Here is an 18,225-nt window from a genome sequence, read left to right as displayed (position 1 = left end):
AGGTTATGTAAAGGACATTGACCAATGTATGAGGTCCTATAATGCATTTCCCTGTTTATGTCTTCCAGGTGACATGCCATGTGTCCATCAGCCCCAGTACTCTACAGCTGAAAATGTGGCTATTATTAACCTTATCATCCAGCACCATGGGGTGATGTTTGGCTGTAGCCACAGGATCTGCGGGTGCAGACTGCCCTGTGGGATGAGCTTGTCCACAGGGTGAACAACATTGACCACCATGGCTGCGCATACAATCAGGTCAGGCATTGTGTGACTGACCTGATACGTCGTGCCCGGTAAAAGGCTGCTGCCGTGCCAGGGACCATAATGCTACAGGTGGGGGTCCTGCCACATAGGCCCCACTTATAGCAACAGAGGATCTCCTTGCCAACCTTGGGGTAGCCCACACACACCAGCCAACACAAGAAACACAAGTTGTGGAGGTGGGCGGCACCCAGGCAACAGGTGAGCAGCATCCTGGTAAGGCTACAATGCACATCAATTGAATTATGTAGCAGTCATACTAGCTTCTGTAGAGTATCTAGATGCATATGTGAGGTCAAACTACATTTGTGGGTGGGGTTTAGTAATGCACTCAAGTGCACATCTATGATGAAGGACAGCAAAATGTGTACTATCAGAGCTTATACTGTACATGTGCAGAAAAGTACCACTCATCTTGTAGCAATGCCAAGTGTGACTCTGCTGAAATACCTCTCCTCCACAACTACATAGGTACCTCGGGTCTGGATGGTGGACAGCAGCCTGAAGCCAGTGAGTATTGGATTGTCCTGTAGTGTCTCACCAGTACCCCAGACATGTTAACATCATGCATTTTACCATGCACACAACTGTTACTCTCAGCCATATTGTGATATCTGCATGTTCACTTGTGGTGGGGGTTAACTGCATTGCATCACATTGGTCAACACAGGGCCCTATTTGCAGGAGATGTAACATATCTGTAGCATACCTCACAACCTGTCATTGCAAGAAATCTGGACAAAGACTGACATAACGGGGGGACAAAGGCCCAATACTAGGGACATATTTTATAAATTAGTGTTATACACTCCATATAATGGTACAAACACACACACACACACACACACACACACACACACTTGCTAAAATGCCAGGTATTTGTGATATACAAAAATGAGAGCACAATAACACATTGCAGAAATCTTCCAACCTGTCATGTGATCTATAACCTGTACAATTCCATTGTAAAACAAACAAATATGTTAGGGGAACAATTATGACAAATGTAAAACATACAAGAAGCTAGATGCATAAGTGTGCACAGGTTAAGGCTAATACTGTGTTGAAGCAGCCTTTGATATAATTACAGCATTACGTGTTCTTGGGTGTGCACCTGCCATCAATTACAGAGATTCTTTGATTAACAGCAAATAACAGTCAGCTGTCTTACCAGGATTTTCCTGACATTTACTCAGTAACCTGCTACAGCAACAGCCATGGTTCACATAGAGCTTACGAAGCAGCAAAGGGATCTCATTTTTGAAAGGTATCAGCCCGGAAAATGATAGAAAAACATTTTCACAGCATTGCATATACCATGGAACACAGTACAGACAGTTATCAAAAGCTGGTGAAAATATGGGGCAACAGTGACATTGCAAAGAAGTGGACATCCCTCCAAATGTGTTGAAGAGACAAGACCTGAACTGGTCAGGGAGGCTGCCAGGAGACCTACAGCAGCACTAAAGGAGTTGCTGGAATCTCTGGCAAGTACTGGTTGTGTACTACATGTGAAAACAATCTCCCGTACTCTCCACATGCCTGACCTATGGGATAGAGTCAGAAGATGGAAGCCTTTCCTCACACAGAACAACATCCAAGTCTGACAAATCTATCAAGAATAATACATCGGGTCACCGAAAAGCATGTGGGAAAATGTGTTATGGTGTAATGAGACCAAGTTTGCACTTTTTGGCCACAATTCCAAAAGGTTTGTTTGGCACAATAACAACATTGTACATCACCAAAAGAACACCATTCCCATGGTGAAGCATGGTGATGGCAGTGTCCTGCTTTGGGGTTGCTGTTCATAATTTGGAAGTGGGCCTTTAGCCAAGGTGGAAGGGATTATGAACAGTTCCAAATACCAGTCCCTTTTGGCCCAAACTCTTTACGTGTCTGCCAGAAAGCTGTAGATAAAGAGGAGTTACACCTTTCCACACAACAATGACCCAAACCAAACATCCAATTCATAAGAAAATGACTTCACCAGAAGACAATCAACATTTTGGAATGGCCCAGCCACAGTTCACACCTACATCCAATAGAAAATCTGTGAGGTACCCTGCAGAGGGCTGTGCATGAGATGCCCTCACACTCTGACAGAGTTGGAGGGTTCTGCAAGGGGGAGTGTGCAAATATTGCTAAGTTGAGATATGCCATGCTGATAGACACCTTGTCAAGAGGCCTGACTACTGTTATTAAATCAAAAGGTGCTTTAACAGAGTATTTATTAGTTTAATGGTGTGCACACTCATGCAACCAGCCTATTGTATGTATTTCACCTTCTATAGGTTATCCCTAACCAATGTGTTTGTTCTTCAATTGGACTGCACAGGTTATAAGTCACATTAAAAGTGGGAAATGTCATGACATGATATCTGTGGTCTCATGTTATATATCAGAAAAACCTGGCAAGTTGACAGGGGTGTGTGCACTTATTATATCCACTGTAAGCTTGGAAGGTTGCTAGTGTAACCGGTTTTGTTTTAACATACATGTACTGTAGGTGATGAAGTGCGAAACTCCAACCATCTCATTAATTAGTGATGCCAATCCTCAGATCATCCCAGTAATGTGTCAGACAAACACAGGATTTATGAGGAACAGACCAAAAATATGAGCCACACATCTAGACATTCAGTGAAACTCTGTACAGTTGAGAGGCATGTTTTGTAGGAGTTGGCACTGTGCTATACAGGTGAACAGCAATAATGTGAACATGGCTGCAGTGTATGCTAGGTGAAGGCCCATCAACTACTGACACTACTCACATATCCCAGAGGTGTATATTAGTAGTAACATTAAGTGAAAAGGGCTGCACTGCATGATGTTGAGGGCCTGTCTGGAGTGTGTATGTTGTAGTCTGACTGTGTTGTGAATGTCACCAGTTGGCTATTTTGAGGTCTGTGTAATGCCTTTGTGTCACCTCACCACTATGTGTGTGTGTGTGTGTGTGTGTGTGTGTGTGTGTGTGTGTGTGTGTGTGTATATATATATATATATATATATATATATATATATATATATATATATATATCTACCAGCAAAGCTTATACTGCAGGTATTAATTTACAAGTGTTGTCTTCCCCTCACAGGTGAACATAGTGGTCATGGTCCCTCGTACTCAGAATCTGATATCAGTATCTCTGCAGACTCCGACAATGATGGTGGTCATAGTGGGACACAAGTTGGGTTGTCAGGGGCTGAATCTGTACCATCGTTTGCCATCCCACAGTCACCCACAATGTCCCTGCACACAGTCAGAATGCCCACACAAACCCTATCCACAGCAGCCACAGATAATGGACAGTTGGCAGGTGGTGGCATGGAACAGGCTATTGTGGTGACAATGGCATGTGTGACTGCAGCCACTAGCCATAGCCAGAGTGCAGATGAGGTCCTAAACAGGCAGATGGACAGGGGTGCTCAAGGGAGGACTGCTGACCATCAAGCCACTTTCGCAAGGCCACAGCAAGTGTCACCTGACACATGTTTCAGGGTGTCATGGATGCACAGCCACGTTGTGAATGCAAAACCAGACAAATACTCAGGGTCTTAGATGCAACTCCTCCTGGCTTACAAGGCAACATAAATGACCTGGTTGAGGCCACATGTCAAAATACTGAGCTCATGAATAGATGGTAGGGTGACACCTTGACAATCCTCAACCATAGCATGTCTGTGCTAGTGCATGTGATGTGAGATGGGAATCGGCCACATGGATGTAGGTCAGCCCCAACATCACCTGAGAGTCTATGGGGCAGTGCACCTTCACACTCCTGTAGTGGCAGTACCACCAGCACTACTGAAGGGGGGATGCTGTCCACACCACAACGGAGCAGGCCATGGGCATGTGGTTATGGCTAGTCCCGTCAGAGACACAGATCCAGCAGATAGCAGTCACCATCAGGAAGAAGTACCGCATCTGGCCTTGGGACCCCTGGCAGGACTAGTTCCTGTGTCTGTGGCCAGAGATGGTGAGCTGTACACCCTGCCATGTACGGTCCACAGCTATCCAACATACTCCTGTGTAGGGCAGCCACATGGCATGACTGTGTGGATATATACACATGCATCACCATCACAGCCAGGTCACTTCCAGACACACACACACACACACACACACACACACACACACACACACACACACACACACACACACACACACACCACCTCTGCATGGCCCATTCATATAACACCCCTCCAAACACACACACATGATGCCAACCATATGGCTCATCCTAGGACTCTGGCAAACCCACACAACACCCTGTGCATAGGATGATACCTGTGCCACATCCCTGTAATCCATATCACAGATGCAGGGGCATGCTAATATGGTTCTGATGCACAGGGTGAATTAAGTACAGTTTAGTTATGTAATGCTGTGTAAGGTGCTGTCAGCCTGCAATTGTAGTAGGTACACTTCAGAGTGTGTGTACCTTTTCAGCTATGATGCATTATTGGTGTTAGTAATGCTGACTGAATGTAGTCTCACATGCTGTATTCTGTTTGTTTTCTAGGTGTCTGTGCATCAGCAGGAGTTGACCCTGCAGACATTGGCAATGAGGGGTATGGCAGAGTGGTAACACATTGATAGTGTCAGAGATGAGGTACAGCAGTAGATGTACACATTTACCAGGTCTGTGTAACAGTTATTGCATGTGCACAGAGCTTATAGGGCTTTGGGGTGTATACAGGTAATTCTATTGTGGTTGACATCAGCAGTCCTTGTGAAGTGGACAATGGTAAGTGTAGTGGGTGGAACACACCTCAGATGGGTAAAACCCACACCCCCAGAAGATACTGTGTTGACCAAATTCACAGAGGATACTGTTTCCACGCACAAAGTCACATGCACACACACATGTAGACACACACAAACACGCACGCGCACAGGGTCACAGTTGCCAGTGTTGTGTTTGGAACCCCTACCCATCTAGTTAGTGGTACTACAGTGTTATGCAGTTATCGCAGGTGGCACGGAACTAATAGTGTGATGACTGTTCCAGGGTACCTGTAAAGTGAATAACATCATGTGTCCTTGTGAGGTATGGCAATGGGGTTTGTACTGGGTGTGAGGAACTCATTAGACAAGTCTACACACTTACAAACACTGCTATACACACCAATGAACACACAATTTACAGTACTGACATTAGTAGCCCTGACTATCATTTTATTCATTCCATACTGTTGCAAAACTGTTGGATGTGGCACGGGGCTTATAGGGCTGAACAGTATCCACAAATACCTCTATGGTGGATATGGACAGTGGCCTTTGTAAAGTGGACATTGGGACGTGTACTGGGAGTACCATGGTCTAAAATTGTAAACCATGGCCACCCAATGGATATAGTTCTCACTCAAACACACACACACACACACACACAAACACACACACACACACGATACTGTTCTTACACAGATGCGTACTCGCCATGACTGAGATTAGAACATCTACCTATCTAGTTACTGCTAATACAGTGTTATGCATTTATTGCATGCACCACAAAGCTTACAAGATGAAGAGAGTCCCAAGGTAATTCCCAGGTGAGCATTACCAGGCCTTGTAAATTATGGCAATGGGTGATTTCCTGGGTGAGACTGGACCCAAAATACTTGGATCTACTGTTATAAAAACTTACACACATAAATATGGTCATGCACACATTTGCCAGGACTGAGATTAGCAGCCCTGCCTAGCTTGTTGGTCAGTCTATACTGTTACATAGTTCCTGCTTGTGGCACTGGACTTATTGGCTTGAAGAGTGTCAACAGATACCTCTATGGTTGATGAAGATATCAGGCTTTGTAAAGTGGACCTTGGGATGTGTAATGGGAGTACCATTGCCTAAAAATGTAAAACCCACCCCTGCAATGGATATAGTTCTCATTCAGACACATACAGACCATACAGTTCTCGCACATACACACACACACTTGCCAGGACTGAGATTAGAACCCCTACCTAACTAGTTATTGCTAATACAGTGTTATGCATTCATCACATGCACCACAGAGTTTGCAGTGGGAAGAGTGTCCCACAGTTCTTCTAAGGTAAACAACATCACCAGCCCTTGTAAAGTATGGCAATGGCAGTGTACTGGGAGAGTGAGGCCACAAAATGTTGCATCCTACAAATATACACACTTACAAACACATTTGGCAGAACTCAGATTAAAACCCTTACCTATGTAGTCATTGGTACACACACACACACACACACACACACACAGTGTTATGCAGTTACTGCACACACCACAGAGATTATAGGGTGAGGAGTGTTCCAAGGAACCTATATAGTGAATAACATCACTAGCCCTTGTAAGGTATAGCAATATTAGGTGTACTGGGTGAGAAGGGCCTCAAACTACTTTCACCCATGTGTTTACACACTCAATAACAATTTTATACACACTAAATCACACACACACACACACACACACACACACACACACACACACACACATTTGGCAGTACTGAGATCCATAGGTTCATAGCTTCATAGGTGCATACTAGATGAATGGCCATGGAGCCTTTACAAACCTAGCCCATTAGAATACCCTGGCATCGTGCCACCTGACGATAGTCCTCGGTGTGTCTAATGAGTATAGCCACTGGAGTGATCTCCAGGGTGGGATGTCTGTTCCCCAGGCACACATCCAGATTTCTCTTGAAAAGGGCCAGTGTTGTGCTCTGCATGACATGTATGTGAAGCCTATTCCATAGTGTTGGCAGTCTCTAGGTTGTGAACCTGTCCCTCCAGCATGTTCTGTTGATTGTGGAGATGAGGTTGAGGTCTCTGAGGCATGTGGTCTGGACATATTGGTTTCTTTAGATGTAGCATTCCTGACAGAGCTGGTTCGGACATGGCTGTGCAAGTCAAGCAGAGATCACCTCTAAGTAGCCAACATGAGACAGAGAATAGTTGGTGTTATTGGAGTCTGTCCATATAGGGCAAGTGTTTAAGACCTAGGATCCTCTTTGTGAGGTACTTTTTCCTGCCTCTCTAGTTGTTGCAGGTGTCCAGTGGGGGTACATGCCAAATAGGCCATTGTACTCATTGATTGGCCTAATGAGAGGAGAGTACAGGGAGACAATGACCTCTTACTTCCTGGATGCAACACCCTTAGTCAGGAGATGTGACACATAGAAGAACTTTCTGAACACAGTGGCACTGTGGTGGTCAGCAGAGAGCTCACTGTCAACCTGTGTTACCAGTTCCCTTATAACAATGTTAGTGTTCAGTGGACTACCATCAATGTACTACTTCATGGGAACCATGTTGTTCCCAAAGGGGATGGTGGCACAATTTCTGGCACTGAGCTACAATCCAGGGTTCTGACACGAGTCATAAGTCTCAGTGAAGCCTTTGTGTAGGATGTCAACATCATGCGGGGAGGTAATAATAGCACCCACCTTGTAGTCATCTGTAAACATTGTCAGCCAGAGTCTCTTCATGCTGGGCTGGACGTCAGAGGTGTGGATTCTGAACGTGAGAGAACACAGGACCAAACCCTCTGGGACTCCATTCGTGCTGGTCAACAGTCTGACATGGAGTCTGCTGCGTTTACACTGTGGGTTCTATCTGTGAGCCAGTTTGCAAGCCACCTAGTGATATAGGGGTTGATGCCTAGCTGAGTGTGTTTGTCTATGATTTTTGAGTGGGGAATGGTATCCATGGATTAGAAGGGCTGCCTATCTTGTTATTTATTCCATACGGTTACATAATTATTGCAGTTGGCACAGAATTATAGAGCTGCAGAGTGTCTACAGCTACCTCTACAGTGCATGACAACAGTGGGCATTGTAATGTCGACACTGGGATGTGTACTGTGTGGCCAACAGCAAAAAATTCCAAAACCCATCCCCAAATAGATATGGTTCTCACACACACACACACACACACACACACACACACACACACACACACACACACACACACACACACACACACACACACTTGCCAGGACTAGGAGTAGAACCCCTACCTATCTAGTTACTGCTACTACAGTATTATGCATTTATCGCACGCGCCATGGAGGTTATAGGGTGAAGGTTGTCCCAAGGTACTTCTAAGGTGAGGAACGTCACCGGTCCTTGTAAAGTATGGCAATGGGTGAAGTACTGGGTGACAGAGGCCACAAAATACTTTAACATACACATATACACACATTTGTCAGAACTGAGCTTAGAACCCTTCCTTAACTAGTTATTTGTACTACAGTGTTATGCAATTATTGCACATGTCACAGAGCTTATAGGGCTGAGGGCTTCCCAAAGGAACTTCTAAGGTGACTGACAGCATGGCTGCTAAAGTAGGGCAATGGGAAGTGTACTGGGTGTGAATGGGCTCAAAATCTTTAACCTACACACACACACACACACACACACACACACACACACACACACACACACACACACACACACACACACACACACACGCACACACACGCACACACACACACACACACACACACACACTCACACCATCAGGACTGCTAAAGTAGGCAATGAGAAGTGGACTGGGTGTGAATGGACTCAAAATCTTTAACGCTAGTTATTTGTATGATAGTGTTAAGCAATTATAGCACGTTACAGAGCTTATGGGGTTAAGGGCTGCCCAAAGGTACTTCTAAGGTGACTGACTGACAGCAGGATAAAGTAGGTAGGCAATGGGGAATGTGGTGGGAATGATCAAAAAAAAATTTTAACCAACACACACACACACACACACACTCACACACACACACACACACACACACACACACACACACACACACACACACACACACACACACACACACACTCACACGCACACACTTACTTTTGCACTTGCCAGGACTGAGATTAGAACCCCTAACTAGTTATTTGTACTACAGTGTTACACAGTTATTGCATGTGCCACAGAGCTTACAGGGGTGAGTGCTGCCCAAAGGTACTTCGAAGGTGACCGACATCAGCAGGACTGCTAAAGTAGGGCAATGGGAAGTGTAATGGGTACTTGGGCTCAAAATCTTTAACCTAAAAACACACACACTTTTATGTTTGCCAGGACTGACATTAGAACCTCTACCTAAATAGTTATTTGTACTATACTGTTATGCAGTTATTGCACACACTGGAGAGCTTACAGGGCAGAGGCCAGTCCAACAGTAATTCTACAGTGAATGGCATCAGCAGATCTTCTCAAGTAGGGCAATGTGAGGTGTACTGGGTGGGAATGGACTAAAACATTTATTCCTACACACACCCCTGCCCCACACACAACCACTGTTACATATGCTGGGACTGTGATTAGAACCCCTACCTATCTAGTTATTTGTATGATATTGTTATGCAGTTATCACACATGCTATAGAGCTTACAGGACAGAGGCCCCTCCAAAGGTACTTCTAAGGTGAATGACACTGTCAGATATTGTAAACTAGGGCAATGGGAAGTGTACTGGGTGAGTAAGGCATCATAATACTTAGACCTATAGACACAGACACACACAAAGTTAGGTGATGTGATATTCCAACCCCCACCTCAGTACCATCAGACAATGAATCTCATCTTCATGCTGGCACATGCCAGTGTTTACAACTTGTATGCAACTGTCTGCAACGGGACATCACTCTATGCCATTCAGGGTATCTCTGTGTATGACTCACTGTCTGTGTGTGTCTCCCTGTGTTTCTCACTCTGTCTCTGTATGTCCCTGTTGTCCCCATGTCTATGTGTGTGTATGCTTGACATAATGCAATATGTTGCCTATATATATATATATATATATATATATATATATATATATATATATGTGTGTGTGTGTGTGTGTGTGTGTGTATCACACACAACAAATATAGATACACCACATATGTGCCACCTACAGCTGGCTGTGGGTGATCCTGTCTGATGTGTGTGTGTGTGTGTGTGTGTGTGTGTGTGTGTGTGTGTGTGTGTGTGTGTGTGTGTGTGTGTGTGGGCACAGGTTTACATAACTGTGTGTATGGAAAGACATTTGCAAAATACAGAGATATATAGTCCGATGTGATTTCAGACATGGGCTTCACTTCTCTAAGTGTATGAGCATGCTTAGTATGACCTTCTATAGTAAGTGTGGAAATCCATTCCAGGAATAGTTGTACTCCAGTTCAGGGTGTTGTGTGCTACAGCTATATCTTGCAACCTGTTAGTGCAAGGTATCTGGAGATAGGATTCAAATATGGGGAAACAATGGGCCAAACATAGGGGGGTGCTGTAACTATTGCTCTTATCAATGTATGAGTTGCTTGAGTGACAGGGCTTGTTTTAGCAGACATTTTCTGACATATGTAATGTTTGACACTGTACTGTATTGTGTCATTACCTACTGACAGATATAATCTGATCATTACAGTTATTTACCAGCGAAATACAAGATGGATGACACACAGACCTATATTATGAGGTAAAGGCTAGACATTCTTGCACAATCCGGCCAGTTGAGAGGTGTGGCTACAGGCAATTGACTGCTGAAGCTGTGTAAAAGGTCCCACACTTTGGTGATATGCTGGCTGGGGATCTCCTGGTTGTGTGGTTTTCATCTTACCTGACAGATCATATCCTGATGTGGCCATACCTGTCAACTGTACAGAATCTTACAGATTATTCAGATGCATGCCTCATATATCTGGTCAATTTTCCTTAACATTGTGGTTTTCTAACACATTTGTTGCAAATCACTCAGGGTTGTAGTCAGGGAATACTGACAGAACATTAGAATTTCAGACTTCACACCATTCATGACATCCATGCTACTACACCCCCTCCCTCTGTTTTTCTATCAACTGTCTAACATTATGAGAGCAATATTTCAAATATGTCCCTATAGTTGGGCCTTTATCCCACCATTATGTATGACTTTGTCCAGACTTCTTCCTCTATGAGGTTGAGAGGTATGCTACTAGTGTTTAGCAGCATGGCCTTACGCTTGCATTTTGTTGACTGTTATGTTGGTAGTATGGACCCCATGACATTCCCTACAAAGGCACTATGAGTGAAGCATGGGCCTTTGCCAGAGGCCTGTAGGCCACATGAGACTGCTGCAGGCCATCTGTAGTGAGCCAGTGCGTTCTGTCACTCATATGTTCCCAGGCTGGCAAGCAGTGGATGCCCCTGGGGTGACAATGGTAAGTGACAGAATGCACTGCTGTGCTACTAGGCACCATACCTCTCTACATATGTGAGCCAGACATCTGGACAAAGTCATGAGTAATTGGGTGACAAAGGCTTAAATATACAGACCATTGTAACTATTGGCCTTACAAACCTGGAGGGGCGATACAATAACAAATTAGCATTAGCATGCATTTTTCTATAGGGGATGAAGTCTGAGACACTACAATCCATCAACATTTTCTGACTTTAGACTTTTGTGGTTTGCCAGTGATTTGACAGGCAACCACTATTTCAGAATAAAGACACCACAGATATGATGCAAACCTGTGTACATTCTGCAAAAGTTCTGTACAGTTGTGAGATATGGTAGGCACTATGTAGGTTACTCCAACCTGTGTACTGTTCATATGTGTGGCCCCCTGTACATGACCTATCCAGCTTCCTGGCAGCAATGGATATTGACTTCTGGACAGTGTGCACAACTCCCACCGTATATGTAGCTAACATGCAATATAGTTGGCACTGCATTTCATGGTACATGGCCCTGTCTACCACAGTACTGTACCTAGGCCAGTACGACACAACAGCCATGAGAAGTTGCTGGCCACATCCTGACAAATATTCTCCACATATATGCATAGCTCATTGACCCCTGCATATTGTGGAGATGCAACAAGTTATCATGTTGATTGGTACAGCCCTGGCAATGTGTGCTCTGCTGCTATTACCCTACAAACTTACATGTTACTGCATTTCTATGTGAATATGGGTGTGCAGGGTGGTATACCTGTAAACAGTGCACATTTGCATGGACTGTGCTGATATTGGCTTTACATTTTGTTTCCATTTGGCATAGTATCATGCCCTGTCTTGGAGAATAGAGGCATATCACTAGAAACCACAGGTTAGATTGTAATGCCATACAATTGAGTTTCAGACTTCTTACCCTTCAGAGAGTTTTACTGCAACTGCAAGGCCTGCTGTGATATCACTGTGTAAGTCTATAGGGGGTATTTCATCATTATCGGCATTTGTATGCCTTTGCCAGACATTCCTTTATGGTTTTCTACAGCTGATTTGCTGTGTGAGTCTGGGAGTGAGTAAGGAATCCCCACAGTGACAGCCATGCATGTGACCTATGACTCCCCCTTAGTTGGCCTCCCACATATACTGAAGTAGGATTTGTCACCTTAAATGATACTGCATAGTGTGGGGAAGCCAGTATTGTGTTGACATTCCTGATGTCCCACATAGCTGTCAGTTGTCTGCTGCCCTCCCAGTAGGCCACCCCATTCCCTTGCATGCATGCAGCATTTCTAAAGATATGTGACCAAAACATAGTAATCCATTAATTTATAGTTCAGAAGGCTGACTTACCTTGTGCCTGCAGCAGTTGTGAGGATGGTGTTTTAGTGCTGCCTATGTTGGATGCACACAGTATGCTGCCCATATATGTAAGTTACAGGTAATGTGATGTGTGTGCCATCCATTTTACTGTGTGTGAAAGTCAGAGTGAGGTGTTAGTCCCTGGGTCCCCTACAGTGTCAGTGTGTGTGCTATGCATTGCCTTTTTGACAAGGCCTGGGTATACTGGGCACGCCTCCATGTGCCTACAGAAGCAGGCTCAGTGACTTCTTCTTCTGAGTCTCTCTGTGTCTATGGGGCCCTTGGCAATAGTGGGGGGCTGTGTGGCCCTTCCCTGTGCTGTTCCTGCTGCATCTGTTTCCACAGGATCATATTGTGTAGCATGGCACATACTATGAATATGTGTGCACATGTGGCTGGAGAGTACTGCAAGGCTCCACCAGATATGTTAAGACAGTGGAACTGTGACTTGAGGATCCCAAACACATGTTCTGTTATGATTCTGGTTTGTGCATGTGCCTCATTATGGCATTCTTGTGTGGGTGTGTGTGCATTTCTGATGGGTGTCAACATGCACAGCTCCAATGCATAGCCAGTATCCTCCACCAGATGGCCATACAGGATGCCCCCACTGGCAAATGCCTGGTACAGCTGTGAGGAATGCCAGACATGGGAGTCGTGATAGCTTCCAGGACTGCCAGCACACACATTCATGACAATGCCCTGGGCATTGCACATGACCTGGCAGTTGATGGAGAGGAAGTCCTTGTGGTTTATGTAGACCCTACCCTGTTCACTGGGTGGTGCTTTGATGTGGATGTGCATGCAGTCTATCACACCTAGTACCTGCAGGTATTTTGCTACACAGTGGAAGAGATGCATATTGCTGGTCTTCCCCTCATGGGTGTTGGGGTAGTAAACGTGTTCATTGACATATGGTAGCATGGCATCCAGGAACTGGTGGAGTACCCTGGATGCAGATGCCTGTGAGACCCCCATGATGTCTCCATTAGGTCTTTGGAAAGTACCTGTAGCTAGTATTCATAAGGCTACACATACCTTGGTATCTACTGGGATGGGTTCCCCTCTGTTGGCTCTGAGTCTGAGTTGAGGCTGGCACAGCTCGATGATTTGGTGCAGTATGTCTCTGTCCACCCTGTAGCACTCTACTATCTTCAGATCATGTAGCACCTGGTAAGTTATCCTGGGTCTGAATACTCTTCTCCTCCTTGGTCTGTGGTGGTTGTCAGCATTATCCTCCTCACCACCCTCAGCCTCTAGCACATACTGATGGATCAAAGCAATGGCAGCCCATAACAAGTTTTTGGTTAAAATTCCCCTGCATGTGTACACCAATGGTACAGAGTTTGTGGGAAAACCAGACTAAAAGGTATTTGCATAGTTTACACTGTTGTGCTGCAGATGCTGCCTGTATGATTGGCTGAATATGACGCATTCCACCTACTAGCAATGTAATTTGTACTTGATTGCTTTTATTCTGCTGTTTTCCTTTTTCTCCCTTCCAATTTCCACCCCTTTTAAGTTCTGAGGTGTGCCATGCAAACCTGGTGCCCAAATGTAAACAATCCTTCTATTTCTGTTTTTCTTTTTTTTTTTTTAGACCAAGTGCACCATGCAAACCCATTTAGCTAATGTAAACACTGAGAAATGGCCGCCCCTGGATGCGAACACGCTCTTCATTTCATGGAATAAGTCAATACAGCCTCAGACACACCCCCTTGCTTAGCTGTGCTTAGCTAAGCTTATCTGGGAGCCCTGGAGCTCCAATGTGCTTACACCAAACATGACACACCCCCTTTTCATGTCTGCTGCTCCTCCTGCTTACACCACTGCCTTATAACACCTACACGGTTAGGTGCAGATTTGCACTTAGAATCTTTTTGTGATTCAGTAAATTTCCCTGATTAGCATACCCCACTGCCTTAATCCCTATTTTCTGCCTTTCCTCTTAGCAACCACTGTTCCCTGGTATTGATTTGATTCTGCATGCCATAGACTATAATGGAAAAATGCAGATTTCACTTAAAATTGCCTTTTCAACTTTTTTTTATATTTTTGGCACGATCCCATTTGCACCTCGCTGTCTTATGCTTAAACGTCTGAGATCGGCCAAAAAAAACTTTTATTTTTATAATTTTGCAACACTTTTCCAAGCTAATGGGCATATATTTGGCCATTGGCATGCCTAAAGATTATAATACATGCTTTTATTTGAGCTGTCATGCCTCCATTTTGATTTTTGCAGGAATGTATTCGACTAGTAACCAAATACATTTCTGCAGGTAACACTATTTATGCATGGATGCCTACCTGCTTACTGAATCGCTAATTTACCTCATTTGCATGTTTTTCAATAGCAAATGAGGTAATTAGCATTATTCAGTGATGTCCATGCAGGAATAGTGCTGCCAAGCTTGTGCGTGCCCCCAGGCTTGTTTACTGGATCGCTCGGTGGCCATATTCCATGCAGGAGCGGCTGCACTATTCTTACACTCCGTGTAAGCTTTATTGAATCCCAGGGACAGATTTTTTTTAAAACTTCATACAAAACTGGGAACATTTTGAATAAAAATGGTATATGTTGCCTGTGATATAAAAGCACAGATTAAACATATACTTGCAGCATATGTTTATGATTGTATGGCTGAAAAAGACTTTTGAAATAAAGTTCTATATTGTGGGCAGATTTGGTGGCCAGATAAATTTCTATTTACTAAATGTTAATACTGTTGAATACTTCAGTTCCTGAATATAACCCTAATTCTCAGCTCACCTCCTTTAGAGTTTGTCATAGATTTCTTGGAACATGATTACAAAAAAATAGAAAAAGGATTATACATCTCCTTTTATGACATTTTTAAATATAGCCATTATTATGTGCCAGAATGCCAAAATGAAATTAACACAAATTTAGATCAAAATGAAAAGCTGTAGGCTTTAAATATTGGAAATTCTTGCCTATTTTGCTAATGAAATATTAGTTAAGTTCCATTTGAGTATTACATTTTTAAAGTTCCATTTTTACTTTAGCTGTAATATCTTTATGAATATAGTATAAAGATACATCATATATGATTTTTATATAGTTTAAAAGGTTTTATTTAATGGCTATATTTATGACCAAAGTATCAAGACTGACAGGGCAGCCAGCATAAGGAACAGCATGGTGTTCATATGGAGGATTCTAAAAAAAAAGAGCAGAAGTAAAGGTTCAGTTTCCTGCAAAAAGAATCTTAGGTCTTTATCAACTTGTTAATCTAATAAAATAGTTAAGGCTAAACACATAATTTATGTAACAGGGAAATGGTGCCTGAAGGTTTATCACTACATGGTAAGCATTTATTTGTTGTAACCCTTCTATTTTAACTTTTGGTTAAAAGGTTTTAGTGTTTCCCACATCTTCACCCCAGGTTATGATTCCTGGACCATAAGGGTGCAGCACAGGTCCACACCATTTGATCTGACTGTACCTAGTATGATTTTGGAGCAGACTACCAGAAAATATATTATCCTATTAATTTAGTGATAGCACTACCATCAAAAATAATAGTAACAGTACTGCACATCTGTTTAGATGACACAATTTGGTTGACTAAACTGATGGTCAACACCGGCTGACAAAAGTAGCAGATAAGACGATTCTTGAGGTTGGTGAATTTGCCCTTTCCCTAAGAATTATGTGATCTCAGAGTTAATATATGTATCTAACAGGGTGTGTGGGGTGCAGTGGGCCTAGCCCCTGCAAAACAAATGATGTTTTGTTTTATTTTTTCCACTGACCTAATTTAGAGTCATGCCTAACACAAACCTCTCATGGAAGTCTCTTACACATACATCTTAAATTTCTGTTTTAGTGCTACCACATCTGTTTGAACCATGTAATAATCTACACCATATATGTGTGCCTCCACTCTTGAATTTGTTAAATATTATAGCTTTACTGTGGCCTTTTTAGGTGAAGTAATAATTTGCCAGGCCAAAAGGGAGTTCCAGCCAACAGTCTTCTGTTTCTCTTCATTTTGTCAATCACATCATCTGAATCAGCACATCTTGCCATTGAGTTCCACCATATATAAATAATAATACCAATAAACTAACACAGTCCCACTAGTGCATTATTTTGTTGGTAAATTAAACTCTTTGAACAAGATTGCATTACTAAAACAGATATGTAAAGCTTTTATTTGATATCTAGTATCTGCTTACATTCTTATTCTTGCTGCAAAACACAGAGACTACCAGCTCAAGCCTTGTTCCAGTGAATTTGCAAATATTTTCGTTGTGTCATTTAGTCATTATATGTTACATGCATTGGTTAATGTAGCTTAATCTGCAAGATGAAAATGTAAAAGCTAAAAGGTTTTCCACTTCCAATAATTATTCTTAGTGCTTATATCCATTTTATTTCTGCCAAACATTGACTGACAAACCACATCTTCATATCTTATCAGCATTTTACTTCTGGCAAGTGTTAATTGACACAAACTACTTCATGTCTTGTTCTTTGACCTATAAGTAAGGCAAACAGAAAAAAGAAAAAAGTAATAACAGATATTAGAAAAAAGAAAACCATTATCTTTCAATTCAATATGACAGAATTAAAGCAAATAATCAGTAAGGCACCATTATTCAAGTTTCTGAAAGCATCTTGCAAATGACAAATAAGAGTTACTCACAAATGCTAAAGATACTACAGTCTCCAGACAACGTCATGTTTCTAGATGCTTCGAGGTGTTCTACCCTAAAAAACTAAAAGTAGCAAAAAGTGAAGTCATTATTCTCTTAGCAAAAGAGTCATGCAAGAGTTCCCACAAGACCAGACCACAACAGAGAGGTCCAGAATCTACTTGAGACTCATTTTATTTCTGAAGAAAAGAAAGGACCTCAGGCTGCTCCTAGATTGCTGTACCCTAAGTTTGTACATCAAAAAGATCTCATTCAGAATTGCCACAGTGCAAGCAATTTTGCCCTTACTGTAGGCAAATAACTGTAGAATAGTATTCTTTGGGAAGTCATCCATCCCTGGTAACTATCATATTGAAAACATATCCCTTAGAGTTGACCCACTAGTCAGGGACTTAGGAACACACATAGATAGTAATCTAGCCTTTGACCATCATGTGTCTACAGTAGTGAGGAAATCCTTCTATGTTGCGCAACTTATAAACAATGGTATGGCATCTAAGTCCAAGGAAATCATTGATGTTAAGTTGTCTATCTCGCCTTCGTTTCTTGCTTGTTGGGATCGGAGCCGATCCTCGGCTCCGACTCAGCCATCTTCTATAGCTCGAGAGCTGTTTATTGGCTCAAGGTTACCCCTTATCCCATGATGCCTAGCACTAGCTATCCAGATCTCGTTTGCCGCTTCAGCTGCGAGGTGCTGTTTCTACTGGCTCATGCTCGTATAAGTTTTCTATTGAACTATTT

The 18,225-nt window shown here is 43.0% G+C and overlaps 1 long non-coding RNA gene across 1 annotated transcript in view; it reads right to left on the bottom strand.

Moving 5' to 3' along the window:
* Nucleotides 1-16,953: 16,953 nt before the first annotated feature.
* LOC122809289 overlaps nt 16,954-18,225 on the bottom strand; it is a 175,382-nt gene continuing 174,110 nt past the window's right edge. Inside the window, exon 2 of the long non-coding RNA XR_006365889.1 lies at nt 16,954-17,307. This is a non-coding gene — a long non-coding RNA (uncharacterized LOC122809289). The remainder of the gene's footprint in view (nt 17,308-18,225) is intronic.

The sequence above is a fragment of the Protopterus annectens genome, chromosome 8.part0 (assembly GCF_019279795.1).
Source record: "Protopterus annectens isolate FY-2018-M chromosome 8.part0, PAN1.0, whole genome shotgun sequence".
In the NCBI taxonomy this organism is placed as follows: Eukaryota; Metazoa; Chordata; order Ceratodontiformes; family Protopteridae; genus Protopterus; species Protopterus annectens.
Note: the sequence above shows the minus strand (reverse complement) of the source record. Positions and strands in the feature narration are given on the sequence as shown.